The sequence below is a fragment of the Talpa occidentalis genome, unplaced genomic scaffold (assembly GCF_014898055.3).
Source record: "Talpa occidentalis isolate TD23 unplaced genomic scaffold, MPIMG_talOcc4v2.1 talOcc4.2, whole genome shotgun sequence".
NCBI lineage: Eukaryota > Metazoa > Chordata > Mammalia > Eulipotyphla > Talpidae > Talpa > Talpa occidentalis.
The window spans coordinates 31,938,194-31,955,133 of record NW_023602073.1 but is presented as its reverse complement, the minus strand read 5'-3'; the positions used below and the strand labels follow the sequence as shown (position 1 = coordinate 31,955,133).

The following is a 16,940-nucleotide window of genomic DNA, read 5'->3' as shown; positions in this document are numbered from 1 at the left end:
CCTGCAGCTAGAAAAATGGCTCAGGTAGTAACTGAGGCCCTTCTTAACCACATTATCCCACGCTTTGGCCTCCCCACCTCTCTCCAATCTCACAATGGTCCAGTTTTTTATCTCAAATATTACTCAGCAGGTCTCTGCAGCTCTGGGAATCACCTGGAAACTTCACATTCCCCACCACCCACAATCCTCAGGGAAAGTGGAGCGCGCCAGTGGGATATCAAGGATCACCTGACTAAACTCTCGTTAGAGCTCTGCAGCTGCTCTGGGAACACGCAGACCGGTACTTACCCAGTCCTGCCTCCTTAGTTGACCTTCCCCACCACTGCATCCGGGAGACTGAGTCCTGCTCAAATTGCTTCAGCCCAAGTCACTGCAGCCTCCGTGGACCGGTCCGCACACTGTCATTCTCCCCACGCCTACAGTGGTAACACTTCTGGGACACCCCTCCTGGCACCATCTCTCTCGGGTCAAACGTGCCCCCGAAGACAAACAGTATGCATGTCGTAACCTGGGTCCTACTAGGATGCGCATTTCTTGTCAAAATCTCCCCTAGCCCAGTGTCCTGTGTATGGAAATTCAGGTCTCAGGATCCACGGAGATTACCCACTTGGTGGGTACTGCGGAGTGCCCACAGGCTGGATGCACAGCACCTATCACTCTCACCCTAACTCTTTCATTGATTACTAACCCTACGGATACCTTGTTTTGTTTCCTTTAACATCAAACCTTAAATCACTGCAAAAATACCTACAAATAATATGGGGGTTCCCTTACCCATCATGTATAGTGCACCTTCTAGACAAAGGCTGAATGTTCTCACCAGGCTGTCATAATATGGGTTTCAATACGAATCAAGTTAACTCTACTATTTCAGATCCTTGAGACCAACCTTGGGTACAGGGAGTCCAAGCCGCAGTATATTTCTACTGGCTGGCATTTCTACCCTGTGGCAACATTGTCCCATCTCAAGGGAATATGTCCTGACACCAAATGCTACAGTCCAAGTCTCCCAGGACATCCTCCATTTGGAACAAGTCCTATACAATTAACTAACATCATCAGAAAAGACTGAGACACCCTCAATCTGGATTCATATAATCCAAAATGCTATACCCTTCCTAAATGACTCTTTTGGGACTAATACCTCCTCTTGTTTCCTCTGTGCTTCCCTTCAGAGGCCTCTACTGGCGGCAGTTCCAATTAATCTCAATACCACTATGACCAAGATAACGGGACACTGCTTGCCAGACTCCCCAACTCTCAATCCCCCTATGGGACTCCAATCACAGCAACCCCTGCTAGCAAACTGATGCCTTTGTTGGCTTTCATTCCTGCACTTTTAACATTTCGGTTAAAGGATAGATACCTCCTTAGAAAAACCTCTGTCTTTACAAGGATGTCCACTCTCACCACTGCTTTTCAATATAATCCTGGAAGTCCTAGCCAGAGCAATAAGACAAGAGAAAGACATAAAAGGAATCCAAATAGGAAAAGAAGAAGTCAAACTATCACTATTTGCAAACAATATGATAATATACATAGAGAACCCCAAAAACTCAACAGAAAAACTAATTCAACTCATCAATCAGTTCAGTAAAGTGGCAGGATACAAAATCAACACGCAAAAGTCAATGGCCTTCCTATACACAAACAATAAATCTGAAGAAGAAGAAATAAAAAAAAAAAATCCCTTTTAGTATCGAAACAAAAAAATCAAATACTTGGGAATAAATCTAACAAAAGAGGTAAAGGGCCTATACAAAGAAAACTATAAAACACTGTTAAAAGAAATAGAAGAAGACACAAAGAAATGGAAAGACATCCCCTGCTTATGGATTGGAAGAATAAACATTATTAAAATGGCCATCCTACCAAAAGCAATATACAGATTCAATGCTATTCCAATCAAAATTTCAATGTCATTCTTCAAAGAAATAGAACAATTATTGATGAAATTCATATGGAAACACCAAAAACCCCGAATAGCCAAAGCTCTCCTGAAAAAAAAAGAAGGGAATGGAGGCATCACACTCCCAGACTTCAAACTATACTACAAAGCCATAATCATCAAAACTGCATGGTATTGGAACAAGAACAGACACACAGACCAATGGAATTGAATAGAAAATCCAGAAATAAACCCACAGATTTATGGTCAACTAATCTTTGACAAAGGAGCAAAGACTATGCATTGGAGCAAAGAAAGTTTGTTCAATAAATGGTGCTGGGAAAACTGGGTCGCTATATGCAAAAGAATGAAGCTTGACTACTAGCTCACACCATACACAAAAATCAACTCAAAATGGATTAAAGAGCTAGACATAAGACCTGAAACCATAAAATATATAGAAGGAAATATAGGCGAAACACTACGTGATATGCACATCAAAGACATCTTTACAGACACATCACCCAAAGCAGTGATAGTGAAGGCAAAGATAAACAGCTGGGACTACATCAAATTAAAGTGCTTCTGCACAGCAAAAGAGAATAACCAAAACAAAGAGAAACCCCACCGACTGGGAGAACATTTTTGCACACAACACTAATGATAAAGAACTGATCACAAAAATCTGCAAATAGCTGATGAGACTCAACACAAAGAAAATAATCCAGTCAAAAAATGGGCAGAAGAGCTAAAAAGAAACTTCTCTGAAGAGGAAATGCAAATGGCCAACAGGCATATGAAAAAATGTTCAACATCACTGGTCATCAGGGAAATGCAAATCAAAACTACCATGAGATACCATCTCACACCAGTGAGAATGGCACATATTAAAAAAACTAGCAACAACAAATGTTGGTGAGGATGTGGAGAAAAAGGAACTCTCCTGCACTGTTGGTGGGAGTGCAAACTGGTCCAACCACTATGGAGAGCTGTGTGGAGATTTCTGGACTTGCTAAACATAGAGCTTCCATATGATCCAGCAATTCCACTCCGAGGTATTTACCCAAAGGACACAGAAACATCAATTCCAAAGAGCACCTGCACCCCTAGGTTTATAGCAGCACTGTTTACAATAGCTAAGCTTTGGCAACAACCCAAATGCCCAAAAATAGATGACTGGATCAAGAAGATGTGGTACATATACACCATGGAATATTACTCAGCATTCAAAAAAGATAAACACATGCCATTTGCAGCAACATGGATGGCGCTGGAAGGGATCATGCTCAGCGAAATAAGCCAGAAAGAAAAAGAAAAATACTGGATGGTCTCACTCATAGCAGCAATCTAGAAAACTTAAATAAGGGACCAGGAAATGAATAAACATAAGAAAGTGAAAATCAAAATCAACAAACAACTATGAACCAGAGACACTCTATGGGGGGTGGGGGGCGGAGAGGGGAGGGATTGGGGTCAAAATAAGGGGATTGCAATTGTATGGGGAATATAAAAATAAAATTTATTTAAAAAAAAAGAAAATTAAAAAAATGTCTCATGTTTTGTGTTGATGCGGCGGATGGCAGAACCCTATAGAGAATAGGCAGGTTTGCGGGATTTGGGCTGCCCCTCTTCCTGCCCTAACAAAACTACCCCCTGTATAGTTTTAATTTGGTATCAAAGTGGAATATTAACAATCATTTGAAAATACTTCTAGTTTCTTCATTCCTCCAGGCTGCTGCCTCTCCCAGCCCAAATCCACTCCTCCCGAATGTGGGGAAGGGAATTTGGAACCTCCCCTGTCTGTGGATGTCACACTGTCACAGCACCATGTCTCCCTCTCACAGGCTCTGTGGGATGGTGCAGCCTTGGTGATCCCACACTCACCCCCATTCTATCTCCTCATTTGAGGGGGGGGGGGTTGTCCAGGGAAGACAATCAGCATCATCTTGCTCCAGTTACAAAGTCTCCAAGGACTGTCCTGGACTCCTTCTCCCCAGACCCCTAGAAGGAGTGTGATGCCCCTCACCCTCCTGCTGCTGCTCTGGGGGCCCCTGGCCCTGATGGAGACCCGGCCGGGTGAGTGCGTGTCCAGCTGGACACTGTTGCTACAGGAGGGAGGAGCAAGGGGCCTACTGCGGGTGCAGGACCCCAGGAAAGGCTCATCTCCCCCCAACCTCTGTACCCCTTCAGGCCCCTTGGTTTCTGGCCCTTTCTGTCCCTTCCGCCTCCCCTGAGTGCTCTGGGCCTTAAGTCTGGGCCCTTCTTGGCCCACCGCCCTTTCTCCCCTCCAGGCCCATCTCCCTGGGATTTGGGCCCGAGCTGAGAGGAGGGTCAGCCCAGGTCTCCCCTCCCGCCCCCAGGCTCCCACTCCCTGAGGCTTTTTCTCCACCACGAAGTCCCGGCCCGGCCTCGGGGAGCCCCGCTTTATCGCCATGGGCTACGTGGACGACCCGCAGTTCCGGGGTTTGACAGCGACTCCCCGGGCCAGAGTGCGGAGCCGCGGGCGCCCTGGGCGGGGCAGGTGGGGCAGGAGGACCTGGACGAAGAGACACAGAACCCAAGGGTCAACGCGCAGTGGTTCAAAGCGCTCCTGAGGGACCTGCGCGGCCGCTACAACCAGAGCGAGGACGGTGAGCTTCGCGGAGCGGGGCCAGGGTCAGGTCACCCCCCATTCCCAGCATAAGGCCGGGGTGTCCCGAGTTTCAGGGTCCACTGACCCCTCGAGGCTGGAAGAGACCGCGGCACTTTTTGCCTGTCCTTTCATTTTCAGTTTAGGTTTATGCAGGGTAAAAAGGCAGGGTGATCTCGGGGTGACCTCGGGGTTGACCGGAAGGGTGGGTTTCAGGGTCTCACACGCTCCAGAGGATGTTTGGCTGTGAAGTGGGGCCAGACCTGAGCCTCCTCGGCGGGTATGACCAGTTCGCCTACGACGGCGCGGATTCCATCTCCCTGAGCGAGGACCTGCGCTCCTGGACCCCGCGGACTCGGGGGCTCAGATCACCCAGCGCGCGTGGGAGGCGGCGGGCAGGGCCGAGCGCGTCAGGCACAGTGTGCAGAGCAGGTGCTTCCCGTGGCTCCGCAGACTCCTGGAGATGGGGAAGGAGGTGCTGCAGCGCACAGGTAAGAGGGGCCACGAGGCCTCGGACCTCCCCTCTCCTGGTGCCCCACAGGGAAATGGAATAATGGGCAGAACAGCACCTGCTTTCTGGGCAGAGAGGGAGAGTCCCCCTGGGTGTCATGTTCTGTGCTAGAGAGAGACTCGCCCAGAAGACACCACTTTTCTGGACAGTCAAGGAATCCAGTCTCTCCTGAGGGAGGGTGGCCGTCCTGAAATAACTCTTCCCTGATCCTGTTGACCCAGCAGCCATCTCTTTCAAGGACTTGTTTTTGGTCTGAGAACATTTCTGGAGATCTGACTCTTGCCTTTCTGTGTCATTCACCCTCCACTCAGGTCAGGAGCAAAGGTCTGTGTTCTTGGAGACCTGCCTCCTCCTACCCTGGGCTCTCGCCTGATTATCCCAGACAAGGCTGGTTTCTGGGTTTTGTGCTTCCTCCCTCCAAACCAATTGTCATGCTCATTCTGAGGATGGTCAGTGAGGCTGCTTCAATGTACAGGAAGGAAAAACCCAAAGTGTGAATTTTTGACCCTTCTCAGATCCCCCAAGACACACATGACCCTCCACCCCTCCTCTGACCATGATGTCACCCTGAAGAGCTGGGCCCTGGGCTTCTACCCTGCGGACATCACCCTGACCTGGAAGCAAGATGGGGAGGACCTGACCCAGGACACAGAGCTGGTGGAGACCAGGCATGGTGGGGGGAGGACAGAACCTTCCAGAGGTGGGTGGCTGAGGTGGTGTCTTCTGGAGAGGAGCAGAGATACACGTGCCAAGGGCAGCATGAGGGGCTACTGGAGCACCAAGTCCTGAGATGGGGTGAGGAGAATCATGTGGGCACTGGGATTTTGCTCAGAGAAATAAGGGGCCCTTCTGGACTCTTTCAGATGAGGCCTGGGGCTCAGGGTCTCCCCTTCCCTTCCTTTCCAGTGCCCCCTCCTCAGTCCTCCATCTCTACCACGGGCATCACTGCTGGTCTCGCTCTCCTTGGAGCTGTGCTCACTGGAGCTGTGGTGGCTGCAGCTGTGATGTGGAGGAAGAAACGCTCAGGTAGGAAAGGGAGTGGGGGATCTTGTCCCCTGGGGGCTTTCAAGTTTCTCTGGTGGCCTAGGGGGCTTTCAAGGCAATACTGGTTGCCTTTACTGGTTAATGGGAAGAACCATCCAAACAAGTGTGTTGCCCAGAGGGTATTTGGTCCAGTCCCCCTCACCTCCTTTCTTCATTTTCCAAGTCCTGACCTGGGTCTTATGTCACAGTTCTGGAAACTTCCCTGTTCTGCAGGATTTGAAGATTCCTTTAGGCTTCTGAACTGACTGCTCCCTGATATCACATGATGTTTCTTCTCACAAGTGGACAAGGAGGAAGCTACACTCAGGCTCCAGGTGAGCATGGATAGGAGTTTGATCCCTGAGCCCCTGGGGACAGTGGAGATGGAGCCCGTGGGGAAGTTACACTCATCAGTTCCTCCTGTGGTCTCATCTCTGACCAAGTTTTGTTGTGTTCTCCCCTGGGCAGCGGCAGTGCCCAGGGCTCTGAAGTGTATGTCAGCCCCTAAAGGTGAGACCCTGGAGGACTGCAGTGGGGGTGGGGGTTGAGGCAGAGAGGCTGGCACCAGGTGATGGGAATGCTTTCAGGAGGAAATCTTGAGAATGCTTGGACCATTGATAATGTTAACACTCAGGTCATTCACCTGAATTTCTTCATGATTATTTTCTTTCACAGTGAGAGACAGCCTTGTGTTGGCCTGAGTGTTACAGGACTTCTTTTTGCCCACAGTTTGTGCCTTTGTGATCCCCTGGTTTAAAACACTTTACACCTGCAAGAACGGCCCATATCCAAAAGACCAGAAACTCAAGTGCTGTCAAGAATATGGAAAAAAGGGGACAGTCCTGCATTGTTTTTGGATATAGACTGAGCCAGCCCTTATGGAAACAGTACTGAGGTTTCTTAAAAGAGTGAATGTGGACCCAGCAATTGGACCCAGCAATTCTACACTGAGGATCTACTTACAGAGGATAAATACACTCCTGTGAAGGGACCTGCACTCCCGTCACCACTGCAGCACTATTTACAGTAGCCAAGCTATGGGAACCTCCTAAATGCCCCAGACAGGTGGGAAATCAAGAAGAAGCTGGGATTACATGTATACATGTGTGTACATATACAGGTGATGTATGACCCTGCATAATGGAATAGCATCCATGGTCAGAAAACATAACTCATGCCACTGCGGCAACATGGATGGAAGAGGGGTACATCAAAAAGATAAAGAGAAATCCTCATGTATGGATGGGGAGAAAGCAAATGAAGGGCCAGATTAAGCCAAACTTCAAAACTAAACCTTGAGCCCCACCAGGCTTCGCCTATTGCTGACCAGGGCTGCAGACCAGCCCAGGCTTTCTGGCCCAACAGTGCTGGGTGGTGGACAGACCCTCTCTAGTTTGGCATCAGACTCATTTGACGACAAAGCCTGACTGCTGCTGAATGAGTCCCCCATTTTTCTTGTTGCACCTGCACCACCACTGGGTCCCCAGCCTCTGCTGTTTGCTGGGTCTGAGATGGATCTTGTACTTGATGCTGCAGGTTATGACTTTTTTATGCCACTTATATATCCCCTACATGGCCAGAAGGTAACATCTTCCAACAAATTGTTATTCTCCTGATATAACAAATCTTGGTGACTTTAACCTTTATTTTCTTTTTGCAACAATGAGTTATTATTTATCTATAATTCCCTAATGAAACATTCACAATTTTTTTAAAGGTTTTTTTTTTTTTAATTTTTGGGTAGAAGTACTGGGGTGAAGGCCAGAGGTACGGGTGGTGGGGGGTGGGCGCGGAGGGAGGTGGTGAGAGAATTCACCAGAGACAGAGTGGGGAGCAGAATAGGTGGATATACTGAAATGCATTGCTAATGGGAGTAGTGGGCAAGATGAGGAGGTCTGCTGTGCCATGTGGGTCAGCTCCCTGGGCCAGGATCCACTCAGGCTGTTGCATTGGGCCTTCTCGGTGGTAGTGCTGAGGCTTAACCCCTAGACCACCAGACAGGCCTAACACCCACAATTTTTAAAGAATCAAACTTGCAAGAAATTGTTTACTGTTACGTCATTACCATGGATTAAGTATTCCCACCATCTCACTGTTCTTGCTAAAGCTGAGAGGATACAGCAAATTATGTGACAACATAGGAGACTTCCCAAATAGCTAGATTCAACTCATTATTAGTGTATGGTCCACAAGCTGGCTTATTTAGATGCTACATCTTGGTCAATATCTGGACAATTTCTATTCATGATGATGACTTTTGTATCATCAAATCTTTTTTAAAAAATATTTATTTATTTATGCATACAAGAGTTGGGGTACAGGCCCGAGATGCGGAGGGTGAGAGGATTCACCAGAGACACAGCGGGGAACAGAACAGGCAGACTGACTGAAATCCACTGCTGAGGGGAGCAGCAGGCAAGACAGGAGAGGTCTGCCTCACCATGTGCTTTCTCCCTGGCTGGCCGGGGATCGAACTAGTGCTGCAGAGGCTGCGGATAGCTTCATAGTGCGATGCTTAACCCCTTGTGCCACCAGGGAGGCCCTGTATCTTCAAATCTTAAGGCCATTTATTAATGGCTCAGCTCAACATACACACCTTCACCTCTTCTTTGACTATAACTCTGGGCAATATTTTACATTGCGGGATTGGATTGGAGGCTCATTTAAAGTTTCTTACTCCTTTCAAGGGAAAGGCCCACAGATATGTGAAGAAAGAGTCAGAAGAAAAGCACAGCAGCCAGCAGGGAATGGTCAAAATGAAAAGTTATTCCACGGAGAAGCCACAGAGGTTGAGCAGATTATTTCCCAATTATTAAATTTTTTTAAAAGATTTATTTATTTATTTATTTATTTATACAAGCACTGGATATAGTCAGAAGTGCGGGAGGGTGAGAGAATTCACCAGAGCCAGAGGGGAGAGCAGAGCAGGCAGAAAGACCAAAGTACACTGCTGAGGGGAGCAGTGGGAGGCAGGAGAGGTCTGCGCGCCATGTGGGACCCTCCTCTGGTGGCCGGGGAGCAGCCGGGGATCGAACCGGCGCTGCAGAGGCTGCGGGCACCTTCCCAACCCTGCGCTCAACCACTGCACCACCGGGGAGGCCCTATTAAATATTTTTAATGAGGGAAAATAATCTACATCCAGCCGGGAGATTTGGTAGCATTTGAAACTCCGCATTGAGGGCCCTGCTGAGAGATGGTCATGCTGAGAGACCAAGAGAAACCAACCTCCTGCATAAACACCAGGGGTGACCTAAGAGGTGACTGTGTCTTTCCAGCCAGTGAATATGTAACTCATATTGTCTGAACATTAATTTTTAAAAAGGTGGAGAGAAAGTAAATGATTGAGGGGACCAGGTTATGTCCTTTAGTGTTAACCTACCACGTTCATTAAGAAAATCTCATTGGGGCTTCCCCGGTGGCGCAGCGGTTGAGCACTGGGTTGCGAAGCTGCCCACGGCCTCTGCGGCTCCGGTTCGATCCCCGGCTGCTCCCCGGCCACCGGAGGAGGGTCCCACATGGCACGCAGACCTCTCCTGCCGCCCGCTGCTCCCCTCAGCAGTGTGCTTCGGTCCTTCTGCCTGTTCTGTTCCCTGCTCTGACTCTGGTGAATTCTCTCACCCTCCCGCGCTTCTGACTGTACCCAGTGCATGTATAAACAAACCATCAAACAAACAAACAAATAAATAAATAAATAAAACATGCCTCTATAAAAAAAATTAAAAAAAAAAAAAGAAAATCTCATTGTGTTTAATAACACCAAGGCTCAGCGCCATAACAAGGAAACACAAACACATGAATCAGGTGGTGCTTGGTGCCAGGAGTGAGCTCCGTCTTCCCTGCTGGCCTGGCAGTGACCACTTGTCATACTTTGCTCATGGGGAAGCCTCAGCATGACAGCAGGTCTGATAGAATCCAGTAGTGACTGTGCAAGTGACCCACTTCCTAGCAGGTGTGATGACACTGTCATCTCCCTACACACAGGAAGCTTCTTCTCTGATCATTGTCAAATGTTACATGTCACTGATCAATAAATAAACTGGAATTTTAAAAAATATCCATACTACCATGATTCAGTCCAGATGTGGGATTATTTAGCTAAAGATTTTGATGGTTTTTATTTAAAACCTTTATGTAATAAGCTTAAAATTATGTGAATCTAAATGTATTTTCAAAGGGAAACTTGATGGCCACGTAGTATATTTGGCTGCTGGATTTTTCACTAAACTGATACACTGGGCTTTTGCTATGTTTCAAGGTGAAAAACCTACACTTTTCTATAAAAGGAAATAATTGCCAAATATTTGGGCTTGTCACTGAAGATTGGTTTGGAACATAATCTTTTCTCTGAGTAAGATGTGGGATTATCAGACCTTTCTGGACAGACATGGTGCAACTTCTCTTCAGAAGCCTCCGTCTGGCTGCTGTGCAGAATCAAGAGGTGAAGGTGAGAGGTGGGAAGATAAATATAGGAAACTAGCACAGATTCTAGGATGGAAAATTTGGTAGCTTTTTGGGGTATGATCAGGAAAATAATAGGAAGTCGTTGGAGCTGGCTATATTTTAGAGACAGACTTTACAGCATTTCCTAATGTAACATCTGGGGTGTGAGATAGAGGGGTCAGGATGCGACCCAACATTTCAGACTGTGAAGTAGAGATGTGCAGGGCCTGTCACTATCCCTGGATGGATTTCTCACTCATTTGATACAAATTTACAAGAGAAATTCTTCAAGTAAAATTTACTAAAGATATTAATAGATACATGTGAATGTGTGTATGTTTGTATATAGTAGTATAGTGTGTAAAACTGACTCCAGATCCCTGTGGCTTACCCAGCTCTTTCCTGCCCCCTGAGTGCTGGGACATGAGGATTTGTTGGAGCAGCTACCCCAGGGGGCACAGCCAGAGGCCAGTGGAAGCAGGAGACTGAAAGAGCTGGCAGCAGCAGTGGTGGTTTCCTGCCCTGGCACCTGCATGTGCAGGTGGGATCTGGTGGGCACAGATCTAGAGGTGGTGGCAGAGGGGGTTTTCCTGCCAGGGGCAGGCAGTCTTCAGAGGGCCCCTTCCCCTGAGCAAGCCAGGTTTAAGCAGAGGAGCCCCTAGGGCTTAGGCTTCCCTTCCTCTGTCCCCCAGAGGAGCTGCTTCTGGGCAGCACCAAGGCTGCCCTGCAGTGGGTGCCACAGGACAGCTTTGCTGAGGCCACCTTGCTGGACTAGGCATGAGAGCTGGGGACACAGCTGGGTTTGAATGGAACCCCACCCACTCTGGCAGGCTGCAGGAGGCCACTGCTTGAGGACAGGGCCCAGTCCTCCCTAACAGCTGTGCCCACGGCAACCAGCAGCGGGAGTGGCAGTGGGTGACAGTATGTGGGCACTTTACCACCAGCCACCGTCAGTGTCATGGACAAAGACAGCAGCCAATCTGGCAGCAGAGGCTCTCTGTTCCTCCCACACCACCCCAGGGCATGCAGCCCACTGGGGCTACAGCAGCAAGGTCACCTTTGAGACCTGTCATTGCTGCTGACTGGCCGGCACCTCCTCCCGGTGCTGTTGCCTCCTGTTGAGAACCTCCTGGGAGCACCTCCCCCTGCCACTGTGAGTTGGATCCTGGCCCAGTGCTTATGGCTGTGCCACCAGCTCCAGGCCCTCCCTTATGGGACTGTACCACCTTACATGGGCAGCTTTAATTTGGGACTATTGGACACTGCGGACACTATCTGGGGTGACACAGCTGGCCACGGAGGCCTTAGAAACTCTTTATTTCCCTGTTCTCCTGTCTGAGCCTGAGTGGTTGCAATTGAGCACACGGGTGAGAACCCACAAACAGTGCCTGTCCTCTACCTCAGCTCTGTCCTTCTGAGAGGGGGCCAGGGAGGAAGGGTCCATACCTAGGACAGGAACCTGCACACACACAGGCTGCACGTACATGCTACATGACTCATGATCTGTTTTCTTTGAACTAAAGCTCTTGTTTGACACTGAGATTCTTGCCCTGCTGATGCCCCAAAGAAGAGGAGGCTGGGCACTGATTCCCTCTGATGTACCAGGGTCAGGATAACCCGGAGGCTGATAACAAGTTCTGGGGTTGAACAGGACGGACACTGGGAGTGTCAGCTGTGATATTGGGCTGTTCTGATGGACTGTTTGCTCAAAACATGAAGGTTTCTCAGAGCAGAGAGCACCGGGAGACACACAGCTCACAGGAGAGAGACGTTTGGAGAAGCCGCCTTGCTTCTTGGCTTTGCACTTGAACGAGGAACTTAGAGACATAGAAGGAGACACCTGAAAGAGACACCATGATGGCCTGTGTTGGATTCCTAGCCGGCTAGCTGACCCCCACGGCACGGCAGACCTCTCCTGTCTTGCCCGTTGCTCCCCTCAGCAGTGTATTTCAGTAGATCTGCCCGTTCTGTTCCCCACTTTGTCTCTGATGAATCCTCTCACCATCGCAACCCCCACCACCTCTGGCCTTCACCCCAGTTCTTCTACACATAAGTAAATATATCTTAAAAAAGTGTTTGTTTTCATAAATCCAATAAAGTTGTTTCCCCTTTTCTTTAATAGATAATTGGAAATACGGGTATTTTACCAAGGCTTTGTCTGGAATGTTGTGTTTTCAGAAACCAGACTGATCTCAGAGCCTACAGGGAAACAATAACCTGGAACTTGTTTTAGGGGTACAAAAGTCTTGTCATGAGTGTAAAGAACAACCCCTTGTGAGGCCCAGAAACCTCAGATGTCTTGGGAACCTCGAGAGAGATTTCCCCGAAGATCTAGGTACTGCAGGCCAAGTCTGATGGTGAGAACTTGGCGTGATCCTGAGCCCTGACTCCTGGCTTTTAGAAGCTCTTAGTCTGAAGGTTCTTATGAGTTCCAACAAAGCAAAATTAAAAGGTCTGCATAATAATTTCTGTTCCTGTTGAATTCATGCAAACTGACTGTGATGGTGTAGTGTCTGGGTGAAGCCGGCGCCTGATAACAGTCTGGAGGCCTGAACATGATGGATACCAGGAACAGCCACTGTGACGGGCTGTTCTGACGGCTGTTTGCTGTGACTGTCTGTGTGCAACTAATTATAACAAGGCCAGCTGGAGATGAGATGGGGCAAACGGGCCCTTCAGGGTGCGATGCCCCCCCATTCCCTCAGATCAATGGCCAGTGATCTGAAAAGTGAAAGTGCTTGTAGATTCCATTCCTGGCACTGCTTGTGGCTTTCTGGTGGTGACGGCAGCAGCGCCCAGGCCTATCCCACCAACAGTTGTAGATATTTGCTGTCTGTGCTGTCAGGGGTGTGGTGTGCAAGTGCTTCCTTCACTTCCGCAGGGGTCTATGCATTATGCGTTATGCCTTCCTGTGCTGCAGCTGTTGAGTGTGCTGGAGCCCCTGCTGTTTGAAAGGTCAATACAGGGGCAAGAATGAGGAAGCCCACCTAGGGGCGGGAGACAATGAGGGCCTGCTGATACCATCAGAAAACAACTCAATTCTTCCTCAAAGCAGCTCCCCCAACTGCAAGTCTGGTTTCCCTTTCCCCATCCTATAAAAACCTACCTTCCCTTGACAGTGGGCGCGGCTTCACTGACCCCCACCTTGGGTCCATGAATCTCACCCAGTCACACAACAAATTTTCCCCGTCTTTGAGAAACTTAGCCTGGCTCTTCTTTAGTGCTCTGTACCTTTCAATATGATTTAAGTCATCATGAATTTATGGCACTTGTGTAACCAAACAAATGGTGTATTCTGGAGACTATTCCAGGTGCACCTGACAAGAATATGTATTCAGCTTTTTTGGAGTGTAGCACCCTATGAATATCTATTCAGCCCACATGGTCTAATTCCTCACTTAAAGCTAGAGTTTCCCTGAGTTCTGTCAGGTGATGCGTCCTTGATGAAAGTGGGGTCTTGAATTTCTTTACCACCATTGTGTTGCTGCTGATATCTGTTTTCAGATCTGTTAATAGTTGCAGTATATATTTTGCTGCTCCTTTGTTTGGTGCACGTGTATTGATGAGTGTTATGTCTTCCTGATGTAGGATTCCTTAATCAGATGATGTTCGTCCCTGTCTCTTGTTACCTTTTTTAGCTGGAAGTTTATCTTATAGAGCAGCCCCTGCAATTTTGGGGCTGCCCCAATTACTTGTTGTTGTTGTTTTTTTTTCCCAAGAACTTTTCAATCCTGTTTGTTTATCTTAGTAGCTCCAATGGGTCTCCTGGAGAGGCATAAAGTTGGGTTATATTTTTTGGTACAACCAGGCACTGTGCCTTTTTGTTTAATAAGTTCAATTCATTTACATAAAGAGTAATTAAATGATGAGCTACTACTGCCCTTTTGTCTTTAGTCAAATCCAGCCCAGATTTGTGTGGTATCTGGAGAGGGTGGTGACAGCTTCAGGGTCTCTGCCTCATAGGTCCCCTGGTCAGTTTGCAGGATGGTGTCGGGCAAGAGGGCCCAGACATTAGCCAGGTGGCTGGGGTTCAGACCTAGGCACTAACATAACCCCCCAGTCTCCATGTCCTTGTTTCTGAGAGGGTGTGGGGGAGGGGTGTCAGGACAGTATGAATTCCCAATTCACAGAGTGCTGGGGAGGGATCTCCAAGGTCACACGGAGAAAGTAACTGCTGAGGTCACGTAGTCTGTCTTCGCTCAGCACCTGAGCCACTTCTGTTCCTATGCCCACATCTGGCTTTCAAGACCCAGCTCCCATGTCCCCTTCCTGCTGAGGAAGGAAACTCCTGGCTCTGTCCTTGGCCCGCTCTGAGGCAGCTACTGTAACCCTTCTCTCTTCACACACCCCAGGCTGCAGGGCCTCCATGGTGGGGTCATGTGGTCCTCTGTGACCCCAGCACCCACTGGAGTATGTTACTGGGCACCAGTATGTATTGGGCTAGGGGACCCCAATTGCCCAGCTGCAGGTCCGTGTCAGCAGAGTCACCTGGGATGTGTTTAGAGAGAAATTCCCAGGCCCGTCCCCAGAGGCAGAGAGTGGGCTCCGGCTGCCCAGGGCTGGGGAGGCAAATGTGGGGGTGGTGCCCATGGGCCCAGGCCCAGGAAACAAGGTTGTTGTGATGATGGAGATGTTCTCAAGGTAGAGTATGTGATGGTTGCCCTGTTCTGTGCTTACCAAAAGGACATGAGAGGTTGAGCCTTCAACAAGTGACTCGATGGTCATAAGTTACATCTCAAATTCCTTTAGAAACATATTTAAAAATGGGTCTACAAGTTGCCTTGTGTCTGTCCTCCACTGTACCCACATCCAGGGCTTATGGGGCAGGAAACTGCCTCAGCCCACGAGGAGCTAAGCACAGATGGCTTCACTGCATAGATGCTCTCCAGGAACCTCCTCTGCATGGTCCTGAGTCATGTGATGAGATGCTGACGTCACACAGCTTCTGTGACGGAAGAGACTTTTAGGGACCTTGGGTAGGAGGCAGCTCATTTTTCATGTGGACAGAATGGAAATAATGAGTGTCCAGAAGGTGGACTGTATTGGTTTTCAATTTTCCACCAGTTCTGTGATACACAAGAGGGGATACAGTTCCCCCCGTGAGTGTGTCTGACTTGCTGACTCTTCCTCGTGAGAATGAGGCAGAAGGGACGCGCCTCGTCCCACAGAGTCAGGCTCACAGGGGCTGAGACTTCCTGCCCAGGCTCCCTTCCAGGCCACTCTCTGGTGTAACACCCTGCACACTGTGGACACTCAGGACAAGGACCTGAGGGTTTCCTCCAGGAGCCACATGCATGAGCTCTGAGGCAGGTCCTTCCACGCTGATCACGGCCATTCAGATCCGCCAACGTCTTTTCCCATAGCAGCCTCGTGGGACCCAGAGCTGGAGCCTCTGACTGAGGCCCCTCCTGCTATCTCCTCCTCAGAGACTGTGCCAGATGCCAGATCTTTGTATTAGGTGCAAAGTATGAAGTGATTTGGTACAAACCATTCAAAAATTAAGCGATGAAGTGATCAGTGGCTGTTTTCTCTCAAGAAACACCAGAGACCAGAGTAGCTCATGTCACAGTCAAGTCTTGATAGAAATGAGCTGTCAGATGAGAATTGCACATTCCCTGAAATGTCCTCAAAATAAATGTGATTTTAGGGCCTCCCTGGTGGTGCACCAGCTGAGCGCTGGGCTGCGAGGCTGCCCACAGCCTTTGCAGTGCCGGTTCGTTCCCAGGCCGCCGGCGAGGGGCCCGCTAAATAAATAAATAAATGTAATATTAAAAAATTATTTCTACTGTTTTCAGATTCTGTTTAATTTTGCTGTTCATTTATTTTTCACACTGTCTCCAGAGCGGTGTCTTCAGGGTCACGGCACAGAGGGGTTGCCCGGCACCCTGGGGCTGTGAGCAGGGCTGACTCTGACCCGCCTGCAGGGAGTGGGGCCCTGGAACCCCAGAATCAGCCCCCAGGGCTGGCCCTCCAGGGCGGCACAGGCCTTGCTCTGCCCTCCTCTTGGCTCCCTGAATCTCCCTGACACCCCAGCATTCGGGAGTTGAGGGGGGATGTTCTGGATAAGGAGGGGGACTCCCCTTAACCATCTATCTCCCCCATCTCTCTGCCATCCCACTAATCAAGACAAAACATGCAAGACCTTTAATGGAAAGGAACTTAAATACAATTAGTGTGCAACAAAGAAAAGGAAAGAATAAAGTTTCCAAATCAAGCACCAAAGTCACCATCCCCTTGTGGGTAAATGTTCAGCCAAACAGGGTTGGCCCAAGCAGGGCCTGAAAGCCTGTCACAGTCTAAAGCACCTCCTGGCGGGACCCATAGAAAAGGGGGGACAGGGCTGACAAGTCTGGAAGGAAAAGAGCAAAATCAAGATGGAAGCTGCCATTGTCACCTCACATGAATTTCGCACCCACGTCTGTGTCACCCAGTCCAAGGCCAAGAAGCAA

The 16,940-nt window shown here is 48.9% G+C and overlaps 1 pseudogene; it reads left to right on the top strand.

Annotated features, from left to right (window-relative positions):
* The first annotated feature begins 3,903 nt into the window (after positions 1–3,903).
* Positions 3,904–16,940, top strand: part of LOC119251166 (class I histocompatibility antigen, Gogo-OKO alpha chain-like) — a 194,944-nt pseudogene continuing 181,907 nt past the window's right edge.